Source organism: Halyomorpha halys, unplaced genomic scaffold, assembly GCF_000696795.3.
Source record: "Halyomorpha halys isolate HHAL.00 unplaced genomic scaffold, Hhal_1.1 Scaffold48.1, whole genome shotgun sequence".
Classification (NCBI taxonomy): domain Eukaryota; kingdom Metazoa; phylum Arthropoda; class Insecta; order Hemiptera; family Pentatomidae; genus Halyomorpha; species Halyomorpha halys.
In genome coordinates this window covers 434,953-458,373 of record NW_027107227.1, presented here as the reverse complement: position 1 = coordinate 458,373, position 23,421 = coordinate 434,953, and the positions used below count along the sequence as shown (strand labels likewise).

Sequence of the window (23,421 nt, the reverse complement as noted above, 5' to 3'; positions counted from 1 at the left end):
TTTCATTTGCCAAATTAATATTCATATATGAATATCATAAAAACTACTACCCCTACGTAGATAAGTGTCATAAACTACTTTATAGAAAGTTAAATTTCCTTTATTTTGAGTGTTAGCAGACATATGTGCGTCTTATGGATCTATAGATATATTTTTTTTAAAAATCCAACATTTTATACGAACTACTAGAAATTAACATTTTTAACTTTGTGAAATATCATAAAAACTACTACTCCTACAAAGATAAACATAATTTACTATTTTGTAGTAAATTTAACTAGCTTTAAATTGAGCGCTGGCAGACATCTGTACGTCCAATGATTTCTGAAATTATGTTTTTCATAAATCAAACTTATTGTCAGAACAACTATAAATCAATAAATTTTAGCAGATATCATGAAAACTACTATTCCTACGAAAGTAAAAGTCATAAACGTCTGTATAGTTCATTAAAATAGCTTTAATTTGAGTGCTAATAGACATCTGTACGTCACATAGTTCCTTACATATAGATTTCTCAAAATAAATTGACTAACTACTAATCTTTCAGTTGATTTTTAAGAAATTTTACTATTGGACGTAAATAGCTCTTTTAGAGCTAATATTTCAGCAAATTTACTCTTCTTTAAATAATGTTCTCTTAGATTTTCTAGTGTTGTAGTTAGTTTTCAAGATATAGAGTTCCGAATGAAAAATTAATGTTTTTTTTTATGGTTTTGAAACGGCCGCCATTTTTTTATTTCCCCTACCTATACTTGACAGACTCAATTTTGACTAGTAATTATACATAGTTTTCATTAGAGTAATCAAAAATTGGGGTGAGATAACTGCTTTTTTTTTTCTTCCCGGCTCTTGTACTATACGTTTTATTACTGTGTAGCTAAAGGTATATTAGCTTTGTGATTATAGAGAAATGCAAAAAAATTTCTTTCGTTTATGTTTTTTAAATTAATAGTTCAACATTGACACTCAAACCCAATTTACAAAAACATTTTATAAAAATATTTATTGCATGGAATCTGCAAAATGTAAAAATACAAGCGCATAGTGGTGCCAGAGCGGAAACAATTTGGATTTCGAAAGAGCTGATTTCGATTATCTAATTTGTGATTCTCATATTATATATAAGCTACATGATCTAGGAACATTATGATTTTTTTCCCTGTTTCAAGGGTATTCCCATTAATTTAGGCCCTATCACAGAATAATGAAAGTTTGACCAAATCATACACTACTCTAAATGAGTGATATATAATTGTAAAAGAGGGAGAGAAAAATTATAAATTTTTTTTCTGCTCTATGATGGTCGATTAAGCCACACATCAGTTAAACTGGGCCAAAAAATTAGAGCGTTTTACAACGTTATAAGGATAAGTTACCAATTTTATATAAGCATTGAGAACAGCGAAGTTTCCAAAAAAAGCTACGGCTTTCTCCGAGATGTGGAGTATCACTTAGAACAAAAATCATCTGCCTTTATCTCCCTACCCGATCACACCGCACAGAAAGGAAATGAACGACTTAGCAAAAATCAAACAAAACCTCTTAATGTGAATGCTCTTGATTTTGGTATCTCTCCATTACACACCAGAATCAAGTGTATGGAATACACTGCACATTACTTACAACAAAAAATTTGAAAAATGGTTGCAATGATCAACCCGGAAAAATCCGGGATCTTCTCAAAGGAAACAGCAAAGATGGCCATTGAAAGGTATTCATCGTACTTGTCATTCACGGTGCATACGATTTTGTTCCATGGTGTTGAAGTAGTGCAGAAATCGATTCTCCCTATCAGAATATTGCTGGAAGAGGCATAAGAAAATAGATATAAGGATTACAAGACTTTCAAGATCAAAAACACACGAAAAATGTCTCGTATATCGTACCAACGAAGACGTGTTCCACAAGCTACTGGAGACTTCGGATCCGTTTATGACGAACCAGAGACCTGAACCAAAGAAAAATTCCTGGACTCAGCGATGCAGCTAAGGAATTGTTAGTCTAATTTCCTTAAATTTGAAATCGTAAGTGTCTTTTCAATTTGTACAACCTTTGACTTTGAATCCTTAGTTTTATTTACAAAATTCTCTAGTCTTTTAAGCTTTCTTGAATTTTTAATTGCAAGCATTATTTAATTTAAATATACACTGAAAATACTCGTTGCAACTTGTTTTTATGAGTACAACCTATTCCGAAAATTTCAGAAATTTTTATCTAACCAATAGGCTTTCATTTCCCCGTTAGTTCTTTAATTTTGTTCAAAATTTCAATAAGTACGGTTGAACTTGATGTATTTTTTTGTTTTGAGTCGAATGAAATCAGCCCTAAGTTTCTATGTTTATCCGTTCTCGAGATACTGATTTTTTTCCGCTTTTTGGCCATTCGGCACCAGTGTACGGCGCTCCTGTAGGAGCCTCCTACAGGGTTATTACAGAAGAGAAAAGAAAAAAAAGGGTTATTAGTCTGAAAATTGTGTACTTCTACGTTTCTAGTAATCTATATTAAAATATATAATACCTATTCCATTAGGACCAATGAAGGTTTTTAGGCTCAGATAGGAACTGCTGTTTCTAGGCCAAAGAAGAAAACGAAACGTTGTGCGAAAGAAATAGAACATAACTACCTTGTACTACTTCTTTCGCACAAATGGTCAGGATCACACTCAACCGCCAGGTTTTCCCTAAAGGCTGGAGACTCTTATGTCCGAACCACCAACGATATGACAAAACAGATAATTACCTATCACAGCCGGACCCGAACCTGAGCCCGCACAATAAGATCTCATTGCTTTATTTGCTGATCTACTCCGCGCATAAATTAAAAAAACAAAACAACTAAACTATGGGTTTTATTATCGTTATAGTTTCGGTGTTTTGTATTAGATATTTTAAATTTTTCTGTGAAGTAAAGATTGGAATAATCCAATCCTTCTATAAGAGGACAAGAAATCTAAATATGTTGATCAAATTCTGAGTAATGAGTTATAATTTTTAGTTCTTTCCTATAATTTATGGAAGTAGTTATAATACGATTCAGTCAAAGTAAGAACAGTGAATCCTTGGTTTGAAGAGTAATGTATTTAAAGTTTTACAAAAGCTCTTTGAAGTTACGATAAGTAGGTATACTTAATCAATCAATCTATCAATCAATCAATACTTCATGATTATCTGTTGTTTTTTTTTTAATTCCATAGTACTAGGTATTCACAATAATAAATACACTATCGATTATATTCAATCAATTAAAATTCTTCTGACTTAAGCGAAATTTTATTCTATGATATAATAACCGTGGATTGAACAATCCATGTTAAAATCTTTCTCATGCTAGTATAACCAGAATTACTTTTATATGTAATCCTTAAAAAAGTTTTTTTTAAATGAAGGTTTTTTTTTGTGGAGAGACCAAAAAAAAAAAATCAGAAAAAATTGTGGGGACCTCACATTGGCTGCGACCCCTTCTAGTTACAATGACAAGAGAGTGAAAATCTAATTACGTAGCTCGGCGAACACGTGGCAGCTAGGGTGGTTAAGAATTTCGAGAAAAAAAGGGAAACTCGTGGCATGAAGTTTAGTAAGAGACGTGAAAGTTCAGAACAGTCAACTGTCTTCGGGCATTACAGCTCTTACTAAAGCCAGTGTTTGAATAGGCGTCAAAGAAAGCATACTTCATTGTTTTTAACGTGTGCTTAAGATATGAATTCTTTTAAGACACTTATAAATATACGGTAATCGATTTTAAAACATACGAATCAAAACAAATTTAGGAAATAAAAATAGTAGTTAATAGTGAATATTACGTCGGTCTCCATTAACAGTCACAACATTTTAAAATATAGCTGAAAGTGCTCATAAAAAAAAGAGTTTCCCCATGAGTAATAAAGTTGAATTAAAAAAAAAAAAATGATAATGAATAAAATTGTTAACATTGTTTTGTTTTTTTTACATATTTTATTTACTATTTCATATCAATGTTTAACTCATTTTTGTATTTTTGGTTCTCTTGATGTTTATTACAATATAACACTCTCTGAATTGAAAATAAATTTGAATTTTTTCTTTTACCATTGGATCCGATTCTTTTCACCTACGAGTTTGGTCACATAATTAATTAACAACTAATTGTAATCTACAATTTTCACCTGAATCATTTTTAATATTTGATATGAATCGATACTATTAGATTCTTATATTTCTTATAAATAATACACTACTGAATTTAAATGTGTTGAATTATTTATTTGTATCTCTCAGGATACATGGAAATAATCTGTGTTTATTTAAGAGGATGAGGTCAAAAGTTTCTAGTGTTGACTAGAAAACATTTAATCCGAACCACCTAGTGCAAATCTCAGAGTGCATCAGATAAATTAACTTTCTTTCGTGTTTTTTAAAAAAATTCTCACCTCTTTACCTAACAGAAGAGCTGAATACCTGCCAAATTGAGTGGAACTCAATTCTCCAAGTAATCAAATTTCTGTCGGTGCCTCCTGAATAACACTCGAGAAGATTGCTTCTATATTGTAACATATTTGGAGAATTAAAATGATTCTTCACAGTTCATTTAACTGAATTTCAAATTCTGTCATGTCAGTTGCCCGTAATTAAATATATTATATAACATGGATTATTTTAAAATAGTTAACATGTACATTTTTATAGTTAATGTTAATATATATTTTATTTGTTTAACTTATAAAATATGAAACGTTTCAATTCTTAATAAGGATTAATAATTTTATGAAATATAAAAGTAGGGACGAAGAAAATAAAATATATAAACCCTTTAAGTTAGGCTTACCAGTGATCAGTGATGTTTTTTAATTCAAGATCCTTCCAATCAGGGGCGAATCTAGAAATCGTCTTAATGAAGGTGCAAAAAAAATATTTTTTTTGGTAAAGATTATTATTTAGTAAAGATATTTACCAGAGGAGGCCTTATAAATTAATAAAACAACTCTCATAATTAATATGAATCCTCGTAATTAAAATGTCATCTAATTGACCTAATAATTTCACCCTGCAACAGAATTGGAGTAATAATTTAAAATCTACCGTACTAAATGAAACATTTATTCAGAAATTAACAAATAAATTAAACAAACTCTCGCTCTCCCTCCCCTTCTCTCTCTCTCACACACACACACACACACACAAAAAAAAAATATATATAATTTTTTAATGGTTATTCAAAAGTTGAACGTATATTGGATTGACTTACATAAAGACGGTTAAACCCACACAGAGACACATATACAAATATTATGATTTATGTTTAAAAAAAGGTGGGATTTCCTTTTATTTTGTGGCTCAGGTGAATCCTTCCCTTTGCCTATTGTTGTATCCGTATGGGGATAATGTCTGTGAGGTAGATACACCTGTGTCTCAATGCGGAACATCTGTTAGCTGGAGTGGATTATTGTAGAAGTCCCCTGCCACTGATTGTGAGGGACAATATTGGACACTAGGTGGTGTTACTCTTGAAATTACATTTATTTATCTAAAGTATATTATTAGTAAGCTTTTTTATGGTGATTAGAATCACTATAATTGAATAATTATGATAGATATGCTATAATATAATCATCTCCACTAGTTAGTAAGCTGTGTCAAGCATAATTTAGGTTGTATCAAGACATGTTATAGGAAATGGAATGGAGAGAAAATGGTGGAATTACTGTCAAATATAAACTCAAAGTATTATTTACAACGAAAATAAATACAACTAATAAACCATTTTTTTTATGTCCGTATAGATATTAGGAATTATTAGATATTAATAATAATTTTAATTTTACGTTAAATGAGGCTTATAGTTGCACAATCAACCAAACACATCTATCTACAAAGTGCTGATTTTTATTATATTTTTAACTTTATCCTATTTATAAGAACCTGTTTTGAGGTTCATGAGCCCTTAAACTAAGTCTCGCTAAATGGTCTGCTTCTGAACAGTCAAGTCTTACAAAACTGAAATTACATATTTAAGGCTGATATATCCCTGAAAATCGACTTCCCGGAAGTGCCACTTCATATAATTGATTTTGCATTGTATTTTCTCAAAAGCGGTAACTCTTTTGATCAAACTCGGTACATCAAAGCAAAATTAAATGTTCTTATATTTCAGCTAGATCATATCCTCATTGAAACGGAGCCAAAATGTCGAATATAAAATAAAAATAATATTCCTACTAAGTACCTTAATTTTGTTTATATGAAATAATCAACCATTTTACATTCCTTATAGAAGTAGAAGATCGATAGATATAAACTATGAAAGAATTTTACAATTAACTGTTAGAGAAAAATGCAGAAATGAAAACTAGAAAATCGAAGACGGCTGAGGGAGATATCTCCCGATTTTCAATCATGTGTATACGGCTTTGTTATATTTTGTAATACTCTTGTATTCTAGGCTAGAATAAACTTCATATCCTTGTCAAAAAAACCTTTAAATACGATATTTCGTAATGACAGAATGATAAAAATTTCTACCTTTTAAGGAAAGTGGAAGTTAAGTGATGTATGATCCGTACCAAATTTTAATTCAACAGTTTTTGCAGTCATATTTTTTTATTTACCTATGTATTGAAAACGTATCCCTAAACTTTTTAAGTATAAATTAGCAATAGCTTTTTACACGAACACCGACTAAATAAAATATTCAACGATACTTAAGTGTTGTAATATCGAAAGATCTATTACTTTCTCATGGATGTGTCTTTCAAATGAAATATTTCTCAGTAATTTTAAAGCTGCAAATAAATAGATTAGTTCGTAGAATTAACTATGTTTAATTGAATTGGCATGTAATCACATTTAATAGATATTTTCGGTTGAATAAACTTGGTTACGAAATCCTTTATTAGTTCATACTACTTCAATATTTACTCAGTCTCTTTTTTCCCCTGAGGTTTTATTATTTTATCAACCCATGTCATGCACGTGCCCTCTATATTCAGAAATTCAATAAGCTTTTCCTACTTTGCCTCAAGAGTACTTAATGTCTACGAAGAATAAGGTAGTAAGCATCAAGAATTATTTACCTTCCTTTGACGTTGATATTTCCATATGCCTCATATTCTTCTTGGAAAGAGCAGGAAAAAAGAAAGATGTTTTAACCAATTCTTTTGTCTTTGATAAGTAATTCATACCCTGAGGGTTTGTCATATTCATCAATATTTTCTAAAAATATTTATAGTCGTTGTTAAGGGGTTAAATATATTTATTTTTTAATTTATTTATTGATATTTATAAATTACTTGATGTATTTTATGTACAGTTGCATAAAATACATCAAGTAATTTGAGGAAATCATAATGGTATGGTACAAGCATGTAGAGAAACTACCCATTGGTAGCATTCTAAATACCTTTTTACAATATAAGGTCTCGAGGCCATCTTCTTTTCTGACGCGTTGGAGGGTTGTCCGGAATAAAAGTGAAAGCAGATTAGAAACTAATGGGTTTGACTGGTTAGGGAGTTTGTGATGGAAGGATTGATATCTGGTTCGGGCTAGATCAGTTACAAATGGAACATTATGGTCTTTGTGGATGATTTTATTTGTGACAAAGTAGGGAGCATTTAGGATTTTACGAGGGATTTTGGATTGTAAGGATTGGATACGAGAGGAATTCGAAGGTTTAGTGGAGCCCCAAAGCTCAACGCCGCCCAGATAGGCCTTATAATTGTCATGTAAATCAGTCTTTTGTAATGAATTTGAGTTTGGACCGTTTGTCTAGTAAGTGTTGTTATAGTCGAAATCGACGTGCAGTTTCCTGTCTTTTCAGTCATTTTTGAGGATTCCAGGTTAGTCGTTGGTCCAAATGTAGTCCATGGTAGCGGATCTGTTCAACAGGGGTAAGGGTAACATTATTGAAGTATACTGTTGGGTAGTCAGTAGGTTTATGTCGTAGGGTAAAGGTAATTTGATGGGATTTCTTGGAATTTATTTTAATCCTCCAATTACAACGCCATTCTTCGAGGGCTGTGATATGGGATTGAAGAGTTTAGGATGCAATTAAAGAGTTATTATTAACAGGGAGCATACATGTGTCATCGGCATACGTGGTGAGGATAGTGTTAGGATTGGTTGGGATGTTTGCTGTATAGATTGTGTGGAGGATGGGACCGAGGATACTGCCCTGAGGATTCCTGGGTAGGAAGATGGGTATTGTGCTGCCTTATGGGGTTTGGGTATCATTTTGACTATAGATAATTTCCATGGGTCAGAGAAATATGTGGAACGGAGAACGGCGTTATATATGTAGGTGAGGAATAGTATGGCTTTTCTAGGAAGAAGTTTTAGGATATGGGATGTTATTAGGTAATATACAGGAGCTTTGTGGTTAGGTAATCTCTGAATGATACTGGATATATATTTCTAATGGATGAAATGCTTTAGGTGGAAGGATCATTTGGAGTGGAATATTTAGTTCTGCTTCAATACATTCAAGATGAGTTGGGTTATGGACTTCAGGATGCGGAATAAAGGTTTTAGAAAGGTGTTGTCCGAATATTTGCGAATTTTCTTCGTCAGTTTGGGTCCAGGTTTGGGATTCGGTTAGAAGAGGATAGTTAATGTCTTTAAAATTCAGCAACAATTTAGTCGTCCGCCATAATGATTTGTCAGTAGTTGTAAGATTCTCAGTAAAGTTAATTAAATTTTGAATTTTGTATTTTCTTATTTCTACTTTAAGTTTGTTAGTCAATTTGGTGTAATGTTTTGTCAGTTGGAAATCTGGTCCTGTGCCACTTCGATCTTGGTCTGCGTTTTTCCCTTAATAAGATATGAATATGCTGTGCCAGGTTAATTTGCTCATTGTTATTAATTTTATTAGTCGAAGTATTGTCAGTTATGCTTGTTCTTATTGTTGTTGTGAGTTTTTCTATAGCTTCGTCAATGTCTTGTTTTTTGTTTGTCAAGTCGAATGTTAAAGTCTAGTTTAGTTTCCAGGTCACATTTAAATTTATTCCAGTCAACTCTTCCTGTAATCAATGAAGGAGCGGCAGGCTTAGGTATGAAGCTTGAATGTAAAAAAAAACAGAACTGGACAATGATCTAATGAAAGGTCGTCCAGGGATTCAACAATGGCTTGGGAGGGAGACATATGGAAGGTGATAAATATGTCAAGGATATCAGGGCGCTTTTTGAGGGATGTAGGCCAATAAGACGGATATTTGGGAGAGAGAATGGAATAGGTGTTGGAGGTGGAACACGGGATAGGATGTTACTACGGGAGTTGGGTGTGCGGCATCCCCATCGTTGGTGCTTAGCATTGTAGTCTCCTCCAGTAATGAAACGCGGTTCAAGGATTCGGAAAAAGGAATCAAGGAGGTTATAAGAAAGGTTATTACCAGGAGGACAATATACAGCTGAAAAGGTAACATGGAAAGGGCTATTTGAAATGATAACCGAGGTTGATTGGATAGCATCAGTTGGATTGGAAGGAATAAGGGAATTGGGTAAGGGTTTGTGGATAAGGATGCAAGAACCAGCATGGGAATTGCTGTCTGGGTGGTCTGATCTTTAAGTGTTGTAGTCACGTATGTAAAAGTGTGTCTTGTGTGTGAAATATGTTTCAGTCAGTAGGGCTATGCAAATGTAGGAATAAGTCAAGTTCGTCACTGTGATTTTGTAAGTCATTAGCATTCCATAATACAACAGCTAGGGGGTTTGTGCTCATCGGGGGAAATGAAGTGGGCTTTCAGATAGTATTCTTGTGAGAAGGTTAATGAGGGGTTTGATAGTCTCTTGTGAAGATCTTTCAGAAATGATGTGAGGATGGACGTTATATCCATTGGAGTTTAGTTATGAGGATATGGATCAGGAGCTTGGGATGGATAGTTTGATTGACTGGAAGTACTGAGTGAGGGCTGGGCTAGTCGTGATATATGCGGAGCTGGGGTATAAGGAGCTGTTTCGATTGTTGGAACTGGGAGTGTCGAGATCTATCTGGAGTTTTTGAAGTAGACGGCAGCGGTTTGGTGATGTGAGTTGATGACTTCAAGTTTGAGAAAATTTCCAAATTTTGAGTTTCAGGCGGCAGGGTGCAAGTTTGTTCCGAGCTTTTTGATGCCATGAAGTGTGACCTCACTTTCTACATATTTTTGTAAATTTAACAGCCTCTGTAGCTTGCTGGATGGTCTTTTTGACAGAGAGCGCAGTGCTGCTTGAAGTTTGTTCCTGAGGTGTTTCTAAAAGTCGTTTAAGTCAAGAAATCGTTTCGTAAGAACTAAATTTCTTTCATGGTTCTCTGGATCAAAATATTTAGCTAAATCGATTTTAAAAATATACTAAAAACAAGTAAAAAAAAAACTATTTTTTTCAAAAACTTTTACAATTAAGTAAAGGAAAATTTCCGTTTTTTTTTTTCTTTTTTGGCAGCAAGATTTGTAGATTAAATCTCCATAGTCCGAAAAAGATTCAAGCGATTTTTTTCTAGGATAAAAATCGATAATTTTTTCAAAATTGATATTGAAACTCGCATGTGGTTGTTTTTGGGAAGTTGAGAGGGGGAGGGGGAGGGAGTTAGGTGGAATTTGTTATAGGTAGAGCCAAGCCTAGGACACCTTCATACGTTGTATATTATAAATTGTGTGACGTGAACATTACGTAGGTTTATTAATGGTTATCATCTTCCCCATGTGGAATAATAAAAGGTTTAAAATGGCCCTTAGGGTAAAAACAGAAATCGTGGGTATTGTTCTAGAGAGTATTCCTTAGTCAAAGTTAATTTTTATTACAGTTTATTTGTGATGTCAACATTTAAACTATTTCTTCAAACAGTATTATCAAATATATATATTTATGAAGCTACCAGATACTGCACATAGTCTCAAGAATCGAGAATCGTATTTCCCTTCTCTTATATCAGAACGGGTATCTGATTCTCTATTGGTTGTATGATTCTGTTGCATCTTATTTTTTTAATACTTTTTCGTTCTTATTTTTTATGTCTGCACTTTACTTCAAACTACATAGACTGGCTATAATGTAATAAACATTCTTTTTGTTATACTTTAATGAAAAAAAATATAATATATTTCTTTTTAATCAAGATAATTCCATCAATTTAATTTTATATTTATTTTCAATTAAGATCAAGGTATTGTGAAATGCAAAGCTGTTGTGCTATATCGAAAACTTAACTATTAACCTTCTTGAAGTTTAATCAGTTCTTATTCCAAGTCTTAACTGGCCACTTCGGTGAAGCGATAACGAGGTTTCTTCCACAGCCACCGTCGAGTTTTAACTAGCTATTGATTTTTTTTTTCTGTTACCTTCACAGTATTTTATTTAAATTTTAATATTATTAAAACTGTTGAATATTACGCATTAGTTCCTAAATAGTTTTTCAGAAATGGGTCTTAATTTTTTTTTGCTGGAGTATCGTTAGTTATAGAATTGTGTCTTTTTGTATCACATAGGTGAGATAAGAAAAATAAGCGCCTTTGTAATAAACCTTAAATTTAATATTATTAATTTAATGATACTTACAAAAGTATTCACATAAAAACACACCTAGTAAATTTGTTGTAAGATCATAGTGGAATGATAAATGGATGGAGAGAAACTACCCATTGGTAGCACTTTAATAATAATTCTACAGTAGAAAGTCTCGAGGCCATCTTCTTTTCAGTCACCTGGGAGGATCGTCAGAAATGGAAGAAGAAGAACGGTTAGAAACTAGTCGGTTTGGGTGGTTAGGGAGTAAGTAATGGAAGGATTAGTATCTGGTTCGGGCTATATCAGACACATATGGAACATAAAAACCTTAAATTAAATTCGTTTTATAGTATTTAAGGTGATTTTTGTTGCTGGAGTTTAATGAAAGATAATTAATTGAAGTACAATAGAAATAGTCAAGGACAAAATAAAATGCAGTAAACAGAATTAATTGAATGAGTCATATTTAGTACTAACGGGTTGACAGTCGCAGTGCCTATGAATGTTTAGTTTAATTTAGTTATAGGTAAGATGAAAAGATAATTAGGTAGAAAAAAAGCAATTATCAAATGATTGTTAAATTGTAGATGCTGATGCTCAGTATTCCCGAAACGCCTAAAATATAAATATATAATTTAAGTACTATTGTATTTTAATATTTAAACCAAACGTAACAAAAAATATGCATTATTATTTCAATGATTGGATACCGTAAAAATACAAATTAAGGACAATGCGTGCTCACTTAGGTAATATAGCCGATTAGGAGGTGAATAAAAAGGAGGTGTCTTTGAGGTGCCAACCGAACCCTGTAGGTACGAAGGAGGAATGAGAGCCCGGACTGGGTGCCAGCCGCTGGGTCTTGTAGGAAGGTAACTTCTTTATACAGGGTGCTATTCCTGTAGATTATAATAACAACTTGAAGTAACAATTTAAATACTTTTCATATTGTAAAAAAAAATTATTCAGGCTTATTGCAAGTTGTCAAAGTATTTATTTTTGGAATAATTCATTAATAAAGTTACTCCATTATATCAGGTGAAATTTTATTACTTCCTAATTTAATTTATCCAGATAATTATACCGTTAAATAATAATTATGTTATTAATTATGGAGGAAAATAACAAAGTTTAGTGTTTTCCTCTAATAAAACATGAAATAAACAATTATAATGCTTTGATTGTTGACCGTAGATATTATATGAGGAGAAGATGGTTGGGAAAGCTTAAAAGGAAGTGAAGAATACAAATAAGCAAAATAAATAATTATTTATATGAATTAAATTATTCACGATAATTTATTAATAAATAATAAAACAATTTTACTTATTTGTGTTCTTCACTGACCGCACTCCAAACCATGTTTTCCTCTTAAAAGATATAATAACAGAGAAAATGATTCTCATAATTAAATTTAATCAGTGGAAATATGAATGCAGTCTAGTTTAATAAAAGAGTTATGGCATTTAACTTTTCTTCAATTTCTACCCTCGTTAAGGTATCATGCTTATGGCTATGAATTAATGCTAAATTGAAAAGCTTAGCTTTTCCGTGTTCCGCTCCAGTAACAAATATTCTCGGTTCTTTTACTATTCAGATTTGAATTCGTACTGAAATCCCCAGCAGACAAAAGTCCATTGTAATTCAAATCGAACTACTTTCCCCAAACCTAATCCAATTTAATCCCCCCCCTCCTCCCGATGAATAACTTCTAGAGGTGCTTAATTAATAAGAGCTGACACCGAATTGGCATTAAAACTTCTCGGTTACCGTGACTCGTTAGCTGGGGAACAATATTCTTCTGCGTCCCTTCTTCAATAAGGGATTTTTTTAAAAATTCAATAATCGGGAAATTTAATTATTATCGCATTTTGTATGGAATATTTGAAATATTGCATTCCTACGAGCTTAATTTGTCTTTGTTTTCTACATGAGGCTAATGGAAGATTAGACTAATGGAATTCTTCTTTGCGTTGAGATGAAAGAAAAGTTGACAATTTTTTAGATAATGATACAATAGATACATAATTAAAAGCTTTATAATTGATTCCCTTTTTGAATTACTGAAACATATCTATTTCTAAGGGACAGTTATTGGAGCAGGGAAAAAGGACCAACAGTTCCAGTTACTGTCTATTTACGGAATATCATTCCCTTACCATTACCTGCTAATTGGATATTACTCTGGTCTACTTCTCTTTTAATTTCAAGTTCTCAACAACAAAGTCAATACTAAAATAACCCTAAAAGAAAAATTTTGATTTTTATAACTTAAAGACGGAAATGAGATGAATTTTATGATTTTAGTAAGCTTTAATTAGTCTATATATGATGTTATTTTGAATAGAGTTCATATTTGGTCATTAGAAATCAATCGTCTACAAATGTTTAACCTTTCATGTGCAAAGAGGAATTTCATTTCCGCTAGTGCCTATTATACAAAACATAGGTTCAGAAATGAATAAGGCAGGAATGCATTATATCGAATAAGTCTGAAAAAAAATTATAATAGTGAAAGCAAAAAAATCTTTAGGTTTAAAATGTATATATAATATATTTATTATAATTTATATAGGGTTTATGTTCTCCAAAAGATGCCCGTTTCCAATATTCAGTATTCGATAAGGTTTATAAATTATTAACACATATATTTAAAAAAATCCTTATACATGTCCCAAGCTTTCGCTAATTGCAGAAAATATAAGCTAATCTTCTCTGTGCTGTCCTTGACTTAACTGAATTTACATTTAGGTTATTAGATTTTTTTTTCAATAAAATTATTTCTTTATTTTTACGTTTTTATTTTGTCAGGTTTTGAATTCTTATATTTTAATCAATTACCTTTGACTAAAATTTGAATAAATGCATCTCGCATAGATACTTTAATTCACGTGCCATATGAAAAGAATTCTTGATAGTTTGGTGGTATCCCGACGTCCCGGGTATGTAACCTTTGTGTTTTGTTCATGTTGATATCAAAGAATAAAGCTATTTTTCTTTTTATTTGATTTTTCCAATATTTTATTAGAATGATGTTCTGCCCCAATACTCTCTGATAAAGATCTATTAAGATCTCCTACGTTTCCTATATTTCTTGAAAAAAAAAAAGAACTTGATGACAGTTGTCCACTTGAAGGAATAGGAAATGAAATAATATTATATTTCAATTAGTATTGGTGGGATATATAACACTACATATTTAAATTTTAATGCAATGTCATTTTCGATCCTTTCCACCAATATAACTACAACATATCTGTAGTATTTATTTATTGCTATAGTGAATTAAATATTATCTGACCATAAGATTTATTATTTAATTGCAAGACATTAGAAACTAATAGCCATATCTCCGCTCATGTATGAAATATATTTATTTAACCTAATTTCTTTGTAATCTCTAATAGACTGCTTAAACATTAAATGTCCAATTTACAACACAACCATGGCTAATTAACCTTAGATCATAATTAGCACCCACGAATCATCATAATGAAAACAATTATCTATGAGTCACTGATAACGTTCAACATAAATCCCACCTTACACGATCAACATTTTTGAGTCGATATTATTTAGGTGTACATAGGGACACGTTTTATTCTTGTTTCTAAATGCCCTCTACCCTGTCCCTAGACTGTCAGTATAGAGACAAAATTCGATATTGACTGCGTAGAAGAAATGAGAAATAAAAAAAAATTTATATCTATATTTAAAATTTTATGAGAAAATATTGAGTAACTATGAAGATCCATGGAGTTTGTTATTAACTTTGTTAACCTCCGATATATAGATTTCACTTTCAGTTTAGTGACCCCTTCGGCTTGGAGATAGGGCAGCGAAGCGAATTTAGGAAGGATGATTGGAATCGTTGGGAAGATCACCTCTGGTGTACCTTACCGGCCGTCAGACAATATATTGGAAGTATTATTGTATGTGACAAGGTAGACAGGGGTCGATCAAGAAATTATGGGTTTAGGGTTAAGGTTTCTGTCTGGATTCTCAGTTTAAAATTGATAAAATTGAAAGACTTTATTTTCCCTTTATTAAATTATCAGCAACGTTCATAATATTTTAGCAAGAGATGCGTTTATATACAACCTTGTGCACATTATATCAGTACTTTATATTAGTTGTAATGCCGTATTGAGGGAGTTCCTATTATTAATCATTCAAAATAAACTAATGTTGTGCGCACAGGAATATAATTTAAAAAATAAAAAAAATATATATATTAAAAAGTATATTTATGATTTGGTGGATGATTAAAATTAAGTAATAATTATTTTTAATATTTTTAAAAAGATTAATAGGAACGGTTGATTTGTGAAATGAAGATTAAATTTATTATTGGATTTTCCCTGACGTTAGCTTAAAAAAAATAATGCTCTATGTTCTGCTTTCCCTGCTTGCCTGATGTTTTCTTTAACTGTAAGCCTCAGTTACACAATCATTGTCAGATTTACACATCCGATTTTGTAAATTTATTCAATAACATTTTGATGCCCCTTCAATGTAAAATCAAGTTAGCGCGAATCACATGTTACAACAGGTCGTCACAGGCGTTCGTCGGAAGAACCACTGGAAAGGCCACATTTACACCATCATATTGCGAGGAGAAGATAGTGGCAATCTTGGACCGGACTCATTCCGTCATTTCAAGACAGCGATCGTCAGCCATCACGGAAACATCGTGAGAAATAACCATCCTCCCTCTTTTATTTGCTCCTTCAGGGACTAAATTTTGTTCAATATATGATGACATTCAATTGTTCCAAAATATCTCACAATTTATTTTACAAAACTAAACATACAATAAAGGGCTCCCGGCTGTAAGAAACGTATCGGGCCTCTGATATTGCAAACAGCCATGGTATAATATTATATTAATAGTGATAATATTTTACAGTCATAAAAAAGTGACAACAAAAAAGTATTGACTTTTTTTATATTCTGGACTATTTTTACAAAGATAGATTAAAATTCATGTTTGTTACAGGATGTAAATGGAATCTCCCTTTATGAAGTTTGGTAAGTTAATCATATATTAATTTTATTTAAAAATCCTCTTTTTTTAGTTGTTGAATTATTGTAATCAGATTGGTAGAACTATTGTATAAAGATTCAATACTGTTACCTCGGCGAACTTCAGTAGTAATGATAACTACTGTCACAGCTACAAAAATTAACCTAATACAATATTAGGATTTCTCTGATGTATGGAAGTACTATCAACTATCTGTACATAGGTTTTAGAAAAAGCTCAAGCTAATAATCAATAAGTGTTAATATTATCAATAAAATTATATCAGTATCAGTACGTAGGGGAATAGCCTACTCACCACTCCACAGTGGATTTTGGCGAAGCCCGAATCTATATTTCAGTCCATCCTTAAGGGTTGCATCAACTCAACATTGATTTCTTTATTGCTATTACGTTTCAAGGACAAAAATCTGTGAAATCCCATAGCTCTTATGACAGAAAAAAAATAGTTTATAATATTTAAAGTGCAGTATAAAATCAATCATAAACGATGAATAGATACTGCGAATAATTATAAATTTAACAAACCAATGATATATACAAAATAAATAAATTTAAATTTTTATAAACTGTTTTATTAAAGAAATGTGGAACTAGACTTTATATTTACGTCTCTCCTATATTGAAGAAACCCCTTTAAGCTTTGACACGCAGGAGGAGTAATAGAGAATTTTCTGGACCTCACTATTTTTTTTGCTATTTTTTCCAGTGTTTGGGCTCCGGTTACTGCTTTGTTGACTTCCAAATCCGGGGGAATCCCTAAGTAATGAATTTCTAAAGCCAATGACGTCAGAATGAAATTAAATGATTTTAAGAGCACACTAAACAATTATTTAATATTCTGCTCAATATTGGCTTAAAAAGTACATGTCTCCATGAAATGAAAATCAGATGTTATTTCGCCTCTTTTAGAGAACTTGAAGATTTTAACTCCATTCTAGTCCTTGATCCAATATTAAGCTAAAAGAAACCATTAGAAACTATTGGATATCCAGAAATATAATTGGAATAGAGAATTACATGGCAATTGTCAACATAAAGAGAACTGTGTACAATGTATGCATAAATTGATTTTTTTTTTTTTAATCACGAAAAATATGATTTCAGTTAAAAAAATAAAAATTACCATGTGAATAGTGAAATATGGAATAAAATATATCATAATAAAAAAAATAAAATATCAAAAACATTAAAATCATACAAATGACTCAAAATCGTGGAATCATAAACATGTTTCCAACTGTTTTAGAATAGGTGAAAACATAAAAATCCTATCTCTAGTTATGATACTTTTGTCTCTTTTATAGATCAATTACTTATTTGAAAGAATCATTTAAATCGTCTCATTTATTTAACTCGTGTTTTAGTAGAATATATCTTATTTTATGACTGACAAAGCTATGAATTTACCTTTATTTATCTTAATGTTAATCGGTGGAGATTATAAGGAAAAATGCGGTTTAATTCCATACTATTCAGGAGTAAATTGCCCATTTACCTTTCTCTACAATGCAGTATTTTTTAATAATGACCGCTTCTGGACATCACTTGATTTTTTATTGCCCATCTGATTTATTTTTCTACCCTCTTCAAAGCTGAATAGAGTGAGGGAGGCCTGGAATCCATTAATATTGCCGTAAAATTCCATATTCTTTTGTGAGGAAGTTGGCGATATTGCTTGAGAAACGTTGGAAATCCTACCCTGGGTTATTATGCATCTCTCTCAGTTACTAAAATCTGGATCTTTTAAGGAACCTTCTATACATAAAAAATACATAATTAACTTAAATAAAAATTTATGTAAAACTATTTAAATTGTAAGCTTGTTGACATAGCCAATAATCAATGTAAATACTTTAATTATAAATATTAAAATATAAATATATGTATAAACATTAATTAAGTCCAATATAGTCATAGGATAAGTATTAAACAAAATAAAAACAAATATTATCCATTCTTGTTTAAAATATTTATTCTAAGTTTTTCATGTACAGTAAACCATGACCCTAGGAAATCCCATCATCACGGGCATTGAAGCCCAGTGGAGGCTTAATGAAAGAGACATACACGCAAGAACTCTGAGGACATAATTTAGTTATTGCTAGAACTGTCATTGTGAATTGTAAAATAGATCTTGCTACCAAGGCAGTATAAAGATTCAAGGAAAATTACCGGAATTGTTACTGTATATCTACTGAAGAAATTCATTTGGTTGATGTGGGTGATTATTTTTGATAAAAATTGCATAAGTTCTGGTAAGATTTAAATTCATCATTTATTTGTTAGGATATTTAATAAACAATACATTTCGGTGTTTTATATAAATAATACATTATAGAATTTACGAAGGTTGGATGAAAAAACGGAATGTTCATACGGGAAATTTCATGGGAAATATTCCAACTTCGTCTTTATAATAACTTCCTTCCTAAAAGTCAAGAATGAGATGTTGAGGCATCATAGATATGAGGACCTTCGTTGAAGTAAGACACCGTGAGGGATACACAAGGTATGCTGACATGGGCGCATTCCTTAGGGACGGAATGACAGCAATGGTCCTAGATACAACTTTAACGTTTGTGACATCACTCTAAAAAGTACGCTAGAAACAATAAGACCTATAAAATGCATTCTCTTTCGTGTGATTTACTTTACCATAAAAGTCTATTGTGTCCATTCTCTTGAAAATAAACCTTCTTAAAGAAGCATATTAAAAGAAAGGGTGCGTTATTTTTTTTTTTTTTTTTCCGAACCCTCTAAAAACAGAAATTAAATGTGAATTAGTAGTGCAGTACTGTGCAAGAAAGAAAAGTAATTCGTGTTGTGTCTTACCTTTTACTACCTGCGTTAATTATTTAGCTCATTTGAAAAAAAAAATAGGTCTTAACAGATGAATGAAACGAGAGGGAAGAAGATAAGGGCCTTAGAAATAGTACAGTGAAGAGATGTTTAATTGTTGGTGAGGTTAGCATCGAACTATGTTTTTTGCTATTCCTCATAATTGAAGTCAGATATTTGTTTTCGGGTCTGAATTTTCAATTTTTGATTATGTTTCCTGTTATATTCTACATAAATATCAAAGATGATCTATTTTAAGAAAAATTTAACTGATTTAGTTTTAAAAAAATAGATATACCATTACATAAGTTATGCTGTTATTGTAAAATTGAATATGGATAGAAAAGGGGGTCATGTCCTGTTACAATCCAATGTATTTGAAAGAATCACTGTGTTCCGTTTGTCCATTTTGCAAAATTAAAAATTAATTTTCTCTTATCTCACTAGTTTCAGTCCGCTGGTGTTCCTCAAGGTAGTATCCTTGGTCCTATCCTCTACACCGTCTATACAGCTGACATCCCAACCAATCGTAACACTTATCGTCACCACGTATGCCGATGTGTTTTCCCAGTTAATAATAACCCTTTAATTGTATTCCAAACTCTGCAAATCCATACCACAGCCCTCGAAGAAAGGTGTCGTAATTGGAGGACTAAAATAAATTCCAACAAATCCCATCAAATCACCTTTACCCTTTGTCGTAAACCTGCCGACTGCCCCAGAGTATAGTTTAATAATGTCGCACATACCTCTGTAGAACAGATCCGCTACCTTGGACTGTATCTAGTCAAATGACTCAACTTGGAATCCTCACGCAAGACTGAAAAGACAACAACGATCGTCTGAAAAGAAGATGGCCTCAAGACCTTATATTGTTAACATTTTTTAGAGTTATACCAATGGGTAATTTCCCTACATGCTTGTACCATATCATTATAGTATTACTTCAAATTTACTTGATGTATTTTATGTACAATTGAAAATATCAATATATAAAATTAAAGAAAAATAATTTTATGATTACTATAAGTTTATAAGTACTTCCATTTTTTTAATTAATTAAAAGTTGATGTCTTTTAAAAAAAAATGTTTTACTTAATTCTATTACGACGGATCGTAGTTAACGATGTATTACTTCACCGAATCATTATGTCATGAAACTCATTTGACGCAGAATTTAATGTTGTTTAATTACTTATTCCATAATTTTCACTAGAATGCACGATTTGGGATTTTAACAAAAAGAAAAAGATCTGGTTCGTTACTTAACTAAATTAACCGCCAAATGTTTTCTCTATGTTGACCGTAATAGAAACTAACTTTTAAAATGATTGGGAGATGGATTTTATGCATCGGGCTCCTGGACTACTAAGTTGCTGCTTTTATTATAATCTCGTAGAGCTGAATCTATCTCGTTGCTATTAAACTTTAAATGTTTTTAGTAGGAGAAAGGTATCATCACCCAGATATACATATAGCATACCTCCTATATGTATGTACCAGATATTCAATAACATCATTATAGGAGGGTATGAAAAAAAAAAAAAAGTAGGAGAAAGGGTATTTCCAGAATGGACAATACTCACTAATAGTAAGCACCACTCAGCAAAGAAGTATTAGCTGATATTTGAAGCAGGGAGTAGAAATGTAATTGTCTCAATATCGCTATTGGCGTGAGTGGTTACTCTGGGCGATACGATTTCCTGATCGAGAGTAAACAACCCTAGAATGCATAACAAAAGAGCAATTCACCCAAACATTATTGGCTTGGGACGCAGACTAAACAAGATTTGCCCCCTCCTTAAACCAAAAGTGAGGGTAAACAGTGACAGGCTCTAAGCCCTGACCGCCCTTCACCATTAGCAAGTAAAAGAATACCAGGGTCTTCTCTTGGGTTTTCAAGTATAAGAATAGCAGGGACTTTTCTGGGGTTTTCAAGCATAAAAAGATATTCTTTTGGGGCTCAAAATTAAATGGCGTCATCTCGTATAATGGATTTTTTTAATTATAAGGAGAAATTCTCTCAGCTTCGTGTTGAAAGACCTGTTTACTCCTTCCAAGTATTATTATAAATTTATTTTGAGTTATTGAAGAATAAACGGATAATACCTATCATGTTTCCGAATGAAAAGATGTTTTATTTTTTTCGGATTAAATAACTAAATCTTCAGGTTACCCCAGTTATGTTACTGATAAATTGTGTAACAAACGTATCTATTTCTATCTTGAGTTGCAAATTAATCTTTTTTTTTAATGGAATTTAAAAAAAATTATTTCTAAAAGGAAAAAAAGACTTACCCAGCTGTGAAACAAATTTTACAACTTATTTATTTATTTAAATTTAAATTCAGGAATGATTTACATATAACCCTGGACTGATTGACAGACTGAGTGATACGGAGCCCAAATAAGCAAAGTTTAGAATTATCTTTCTAATCATATGCAGGAAGATTATACCCCATGTAATTAATTGTAGGAGCGTACCCAAATAGCTGACAAATGAATATTTTTTCTGAAATTTATGTACCTTTATTGAATGCCAATCGGTTCTAAAATAAATAAATTGACGTAATCTTATTATTGCGTAACAGAAGTAAAATGACAAATTCAGAAGTTATTATAGTTCACAATCTTACCTAGGCTTGATTCTGTGTCGTAGCGAAACCAGGCTCCGCATATGGTGTGTCGTAATTTCCATATTAATCATTTATGAATCATTCAAAGACGAAATTTTAACCTTTTTTTCTTACATTACATCTTTGATTTATTATACGTTTTGAGCTTAATAATCGAAAACGAAAATAGTTAACCTAACATACAAAATACTTTTAGACAACAAAATATATATACATCACATTAAAATTGTTTAAGCTCATTCTGCAAACATTACTATCTATACCACTCAAACGACATAAACCAAATAAAAATCAAACTACAAGAACCTCATAAACGATTAAAAAACTGGTCAACCAGCTCGGGCCTTACCTTCTCAACCGAAAAAACTAAATGTGTACATTTCAGCAGAAAAAGAATAACACCTCCATCCTCAGAACTTATCTTAGGAGATTCTCCGTTACCGTATGTCGAACATTATAGATTTTTAGGCCTGATATTCGATAGGCGTCTTTCTTGGAACCACCATATCAGTACACTTAAAAACATATGCATAAATAAAATTAAAATCTTAATAGTACTCTGCAAAACATCATGGAGAGCTGATAGATCAATGATGTTGAAAATATACATAGCCTTAATTCGCTCCAAACTTGATTATGGAAGTTTTGGCTCAGCTCGCTTCCGAAGCCTAGTCAAACTCGACACCGTTCAGATCACCGGAATCCGCATTGCCACAGGTGCCTTTAGAACTAGTCCAATCTTAAGTTTATGTGCTGAATTTGGAATATCACCCCTACTATTTAGACGACAGATATTACCTACAAATTATTTTTCCCGACTATACCTGCAACCCTCGTATCCAACCTATAAATACATTTTCAATCCTAAATTCTGTAGACAGTTCCAACAGAAGATAAATACAACACTACCTCTCGCTGAACGATTATCGGCTACTGTCACAGAATTAAAAGCAATAGCCATCAATATACCACAAAATAACACGCCCCCCTGGACCTACCAATGCCCAAATGTAAATCTCCAACTATTCAAATACCGCAAACAAAATATAACCACGTCAAAATATCAAGAAAAGTTCCGAGAACTGCTACAAACTCTACCAAAATGTACCGCTAAATAATGGCTCGAAGTCAGATAACGCAACAGGGTCTGCCTTTGTGACACAAAACACAACCCATAAGAGGAAATTGCATCATCTCTCTAATATTTATACTGCAGAAGTAAATGCCACAGCATTCACTCTTTACTTTTGCATGACAAATATACAAAAGTGGCAATATAGTAATAATATCGGACTCCACTAGCCTTCTTCAAGGACTGTATTGCCGTGTACGGGGCTTCAGCGTTTCTAAATCCGACTAGGGGTTCTCCATACACGTATTATATTGAGATTTATTCATATATTAAGGTATTTATATTATGTATTTGTATTTATATATTTATATTATATA

At 31.9% G+C, this 23,421-nt stretch overlaps 1 protein-coding gene across 2 annotated transcripts in view; it reads left to right on the top strand.

Moving 5' to 3' along the window:
• Positions 1–23,421, top strand: part of SPR (Sex peptide receptor) — a gene marked incomplete in the record, with an annotated part of 538,241 nt that overhangs the window by 128,591 nt on the left and 386,229 nt on the right. For both annotated transcript variants that reach the window (XM_067045511.1, XM_067045510.1), the window contains 1 exon segment: positions 16,451–16,482.